Genomic DNA, 5,397 nt, shown 5'->3' with positions numbered 1-5,397 from the left:
CAGATGTCCACCCACTGACGGTGGCTAATGGACATATTCAATAAGAAACTGAAATTTTCAAGCAAACGAATGGATCTAGAAGTATCATCTTGAACGAGTAACTCAGATCCAAAGAGACAAACGTGTGCTTCCTCCCTTATGGGGAACCTAGTTTTTAAGCTTTCAATCCAATATGCCTGCCACAATCCAAAAAACCCAAGAGGCTGGGTACCTAGGAAGGGTCTAGGGGCAGGAGGGGATCTTCCAAGGAACGGGAAACAGAGCCCAGTGTTAGGAAGAGACAAAGGGGAAACTGGAATATGGGATTAAACAGGGGACGGGAGAGCAGGGTGAAGGAGGATCTCAACGCTGTTTTTGTTGACTTGTTTCATTTTGCTTTAACCATCTTTTTTTTTTTTGATTATTGGTCTTTTCCTTGTTTGTTTTGATTTGGGAGATTTGAGGAGTGTTCTTTTTGTTGTTTTGTCTTTTTGTTTGGTTTTCTTACTTTTGAGAGAAAGAGAGAGAACATCAAGATGGGTGGCATTGGAGTTGGGAAGATCTGGGAGGAGTTTGGGGGGGCGGAAATACGTTCAAAATACATGAAAAACTTTTAATTAAAAAAAATAAAATATGGGGCATTTGACTGTAGGAAAACCAGACATCAGCTGAGATGGTGGGAATGTACCAGTGTGGAGGGTCTGCTACACCCCGAAAATAGAACTGCCACACCAGCCAGCCACATGTCTCCTAGAAATGTTTTTGCAGGACTTACATCAACAGATCAGATACACTGCGCCTCTGCGCCAGCCCCAGATGCCCATCAGTGGAGACAGAGAAATACAGTCCAGATGCACGATGTAGTTTTATGCAGTCATGCGGAAGGACAGGATATTGTCATTTGCAGGAGAAAGGGCACATCTGGAGATCAGTGTAGAAGGCTCACAGAGGCTGCTGGATTTGCTCTCCTTTCCGGATCCTATACTTTGTACTGATAGTAAAATCATGTGTGTGTGTGTGTGTGTGTGTGTGTGTGTGAGAGAGAGAGAGAGAGAGAGAGAGAGAGAGAGAGAGAGAGACTTGAAAGTGGTAGTGAGACCAGAGGTACACACTTATGTGTGTGAGCATATGTTCTAGAGGTACACGCTCATGCGTGTGAGCATGTGTCCTGGAGGTGCACGCTCATGCGTGTGAACATGTGCTGGAGATCTTTTTTTGTTTCATTCCATTTTTTGTTTCTTTTTTTTTATTTGTCTCTTATGCCAGGAGTCAATATCTCATCTTTTCTCAGCCCTGTAAGTTGGGAAAATTTGTTCAGAGTGTTGTGTTGTGTTGTACAATAATTTAAAAAGCAAAGAGGGGTAAAATATCTCTCTCTCTCTCTCTCTCTCTCTCTCTCTCTCTCTCTCTCTCTCTCTCACACACACACACACACACACACACACACACACACACACACCAGAGCCTTCTTTGGTCTCTGACTTCCTACAGCCGCACAGGCCTGGAGCTTGGCTATAAGCACATTGCATGTGCACTCACAGTCCATAGTCACGGGCACTGCAGAACACTGGGACCACAGTTTCTATGCACAGCTCTTTCTAACTCGGCCCCAGCAACGCCTGGTGAGCAGTCTGACCTCGTCCTCAGAGAGCCTGACCCTAGGCATTGGCAGCTGCCACACACAGAGATTGGGTGCAGGGAGCTGGTTAGCCCACAGTTATTGGCTGGCCTCCCAGCTCTCTCAATGCCTGGGCAAGGAAGAAACTCCAGGTTCAAAGATCCAAGAAGGGACATTTAGGCTTGAAGAGACCACATACCAATGGGAGGCTGGACCATGACCTTGTGCAGGTGGCCAGAGCAGCCAGGTCTTTCCCTATGGAAAAATCCCCACAGTTTGAGCTCAGTGTGCAGATAGCATGAGGCCATCCCCTTCCCCACAGTAGGTCCCTTGGGAGACACTGGAGAATGCCCTAGTGACTCACAGGCTCTGAATTCGGGAGCTGAGCCCAGGGCAGGAATAGATCTGACGTGACACTGGCTGTCCGGCTACCATGCCCTCCCAGGCTCTGGCCATGGCCCTGAGATGAAATCACTCACCATCCAGAGACTCAAGGAACATTGGCTGTGACAACTCTGAGCTGCTCGCTCTCCCCCAAGTCTCAGCTGGTGTCCCAGTGCCCAGCACCCCGACCCCACCCGCAGGCTAGTCTCACTGACTGGGGCCAGGAGCCCTTTGTACTGCAAGGCCCCATCTCCCCTGCATTTGCATGGTGTTCTCAAGTTGCCGTCCCTTCCAGGCCTGACCCACAATGCTGTCCCATGCCAGCTTAAGCAGTTCCCAGTGCTGACTCTGGAATGCTGTGTCCTCTCCAGACTCCTGTGTGGGGGAGGGCCAGTGAGAGAGGCCAGTATCTGGATATGTAAGTGACCTGGAACATTTCCATGTTCAGGCAGGACCTGAAGGTTCCACCATGACCCTCTGAGCTTCCCCCACCACCCATAGTGTCTAGTCTCCAAGATACAGCCACTGAGTTTATCTGCCTCCCAAAATAAATGCCCAAGTCCTCATGGGAACCAAAGAGCCCCTCATGACCACCTGCCTACCAGCTCCTCCCAGCAAGGCAGGTAAACTAAGCCCCAGGCATACCCTTTCAGGTACATTCTCACCCCAGGCCCTTTGCAATGCTGTTCCACCTGCCCCAAATGCTGTTCCACCTACATAACTCCCATCTTCACTCCCCTGAGATCTCAGCTGAGAGACACTCTCTCGGTGAAGTAACAGAACAACCTCATCCCGTTCCGCTTCCTGTGACATGGCTCCTTCCCATGAATGAGTGAGAGAGAGAAGGAAAAAGGTACAGCTCACAGGGCGAGCCCACGACAGGATCCCTGACGTCCCTCTCACAGAGCAGGGACTCTGGGTGAGCCCACGACAGGATCCCTGGTTTCTCACTCACAGGGCAGGGACTCGGGGTGAGCCCACCACAGGACCCCTGATGTCCCCACTCACAGAGCAGGGACTCGGGGTGAGCCCACGATAGGACCCCTGGTTTCCTACTCACAGGACAGGGACATGGGGCGAGCCCACGACAGGACCCCTGGTTTCCCACTCACAGAGCAGGGACTCGGGGTGAGCCCACGACAGGACCCTTGACGTCCCACTCACAGAGCAGGGACTTCAGGTAAGCCCATGACAGGACCCCTGGTTTCCCACTCACAGGGCAGGGACTCAGGGAGAGCCCACGACAGGACCCCAATATCCCACTCACAGTGGGACTGCATGGTATCCTGACCACTACGCACATCCTAGGAGACCTGGAAAGCTCTTGGTGTCCTTTGCTGTGAAGTGGGAGGCGCCACATGGAAAGCAACCTGAGTTTGTCTTGACTCAGTGGCCATAGTCATCTGTTCCCATGGTCAAGAACTGACCGTGTGTGTGACCCTGAGGTCCTCACAGTGAAACTGCCCTAACCCTGCTGGATCTGAGCCAGTATGTATGGCCTGAGTCACCAACGGGGCAGACAGCTGCTCAGAGAAGTCGAGGTCCTTGCCTGGGATCACCAGTGAAAGTCCAAAAGTCCCAGGAAAGACCTGCCACAAGCACTAGTGTCTACTGAGGGGGAGGACTGGGAGTGTGGGGAGGAAGAGCTGGTGTCTGGGGATCAGAGAGGTGGACTATGGGCACATGGTCACACAGCAGGGTAGGGGGATGGTCTCTGAGCCCAGGCTCTGAACCCTCTGCCCTTCCTCCTTTGGGGGACAGCACAGCTGTAATGACATCACTTTGGGGAGCCTTGCATTTCATTTCCAATGCCTGTGTCAGGAGTTTTAGGGAGGGACTCCAGCTTGGGGTTCCCTCCCTCAGGCGAAGGTGTAGGAAGCTCCAGGACCCAGCTAGGCAGTGGAGCAGCTTCTGAGCTCAGATGGGTCAATGGTCCCTAGAACCCGGTGGTCCCCCTGCCTGTGGCCTACCTCTGCGTGGCTCATGTCAGCTTCCCACACTAGGTTGGTTCTCTCTCTTACTTGATCCTGAAATGACTTTGGGCCTCCTTTCTCCTGCAGGCAGGCAGAGGGCTCACCCTGTGAGCCCTCCTGCAGAACCAAGAAAGACTGGATAGCCTGTCACCTGGCTCCCTAGGGTCACCCAGGGGCCAGGTACTCAGGAAAGCAGGGACGCTGGGAGAATGAAAGCACCTGCCTCAGCCCTGGCACAGCCTTGGCATGGTGCAGCAGCAATCTACCTTTTCTCTCCTAACAGGGCTGCAGCTTGTGTTGCGGGCTTTGTTTTCCACTTTGCAAGGTCCTGAGCCCACTAGAGTCCCCCAGCCCAATGGCAGGTGTCAAGGGACAGTTCCTTTATTCACTAGTCTCTCCAAAATTCCACCAAATATGCCATTTTCCAGAAAGATTTGACTGCTACAGGCAGGGTCAAATCAGTTCCAGTACCCAGACTGATCCTTAAGAGTATAGCCACTTAGAGTGTTACATAGGAAGAACTCTGAGCTGTGTCTACACTCGGGGACAAAGGAGACCTCTGGTTGATGATTAATGTCTGCCCGAGACCTGGGAGGAGCGGATGGACCACCTGTGTCTACTGGCTAAGTGACAAAGGTGACAGCTGTGGCTCACTCACTCTGACCTTGGCTAAGTAACCAAAAGAGGTGGCTGTCCGTCTTTCACGGTGCAGACCTCGAGACAAACCATAACAAAAAGGAATAAAAAAATAAAAACCCTTTTTTCATTAGAGGCAGGAGAGCCTGTGGCCAGACACAGCTAGGTATATCTACAGCAGTGTGTCTTACTCAGAACTGAAAAAGCACAGGGGATGAGCCAGGTGTGGTGGCACACACACACCGGGAATCCCGGATACACACCGGGAATCCCGGATGTGGGAAGCGAGGCAGGAGGATCTTGAGTTCAAGACTAGCTGGGGCTGTGTAGTGAGCTCCTATCTCACCGGGCCACTAAAAAGCACAGAGAAGGTGAGTGAGGAAAGTGCTGGAAGCTGTTCTGGGTAGCGCGCGTCTAGGGCGACAGAATCTTCATGGAAAACACGCCTCCATGTGGGCGGGGCCATCCCTGGACTGATGGTCCTGGGTTCTATAAGAAAGCAGGCTGAGCAAGCCAGTAAGCAGCAACCCTCCATGGCCCCTGCATCAGCTCCTGCCTCCAGGTTCCTGCCCAGCTTGAGTTCCTGCCCTGACTTCCCTCAGGGGAGACTGTGACCTGGAAGTATAAAATGGAACAAGCCGGCCTTCCCCCTCCCCCCCAGCTGCTTTTGGTTATGGTGTTTATCACAGTACTAGAATCCCTAAGGCAGATGGTGAGGGGGAATGTGGGCAGAGGAGAGGGGAGGGGGGAGAGGAAAGCAGCTGCGACAGAGGCAAGAAGCGGGGGGGGGGGGGGGGGGGGGGGGGG

Source organism: Alexandromys fortis, unplaced genomic scaffold (genome assembly GCF_014885135.2).
Source record: "Alexandromys fortis isolate MF-2015 unplaced genomic scaffold, M_Fortis_MF-2015_v1.1 scaffold_197, whole genome shotgun sequence".
Lineage (NCBI taxonomy): Eukaryota > Metazoa > Chordata > Mammalia > Rodentia > Cricetidae > Alexandromys > Alexandromys fortis.
This window is presented reverse-complemented; position numbering follows the sequence as displayed.